Genomic DNA, 716 nt, shown 5'->3' with positions numbered 1-716 from the left:
TGATGTTCTACTTTATATGCACATTTGCAGGGCACTTTATTAGGTACATCTGTTCTTTCTTGTTGGTCAATGACATGACTAATGCAAAGGGATACCAGATATGGCCAAAAAAAAAAAAACAAAAAAAAAAACAGTGTTATTATAGTTTTGGAATTTTCATTTTAGTTGGTTTTTATTTTGTTTTGAGTTTTGTTTTTTTAAATTGAGTTAGTTTTTATTAGTTTTCAGGGTAGTTCTGTTAGTTTTTATTAATTTTAGTTATTTAATGCTTAGTTTTAGTTTAGTTTTAGCTTCAGTTTTAGTTTAAAAAAAAAGTGTAATATTTGTGCGTACTATTTAAAAAAAACACCATGGGTTTGACGTCATCTTGAGGGTGCTTTTCTATTGGCTGCTGCGAGATGACGTGACATGTTAGGTTTACACCCCAAAACATATAAGAATGACAACACAAGGATGAGAAGACAAGACTTATTCGTTTTTAGTCGCAGCAAGGAGAGCAGAGTTGCCAGGTACAAGCTGTCAAAGATGCTCTGGCAATTCTCTTGTGTCCTCTCTTTTTATTGGGGATTATTTCCTATCCGGTTACAAAAAATAGCGTTGCACTACTAAGGGGTGGGGAAAGCGCAATTGTGCAACACTGCATTATCTTAAAATAATATAATTGTCTGCTTGGATGAAAGTGTGTTGCAAATAAGCATGTGATTATCCATTAGCAA

Source organism: Festucalex cinctus, chromosome 11, assembly GCF_051991245.1.
Source record: "Festucalex cinctus isolate MCC-2025b chromosome 11, RoL_Fcin_1.0, whole genome shotgun sequence".
Taxonomy (NCBI): domain Eukaryota; kingdom Metazoa; phylum Chordata; class Actinopteri; order Syngnathiformes; family Syngnathidae; genus Festucalex; species Festucalex cinctus.
This window is presented reverse-complemented; position numbering follows the sequence as displayed.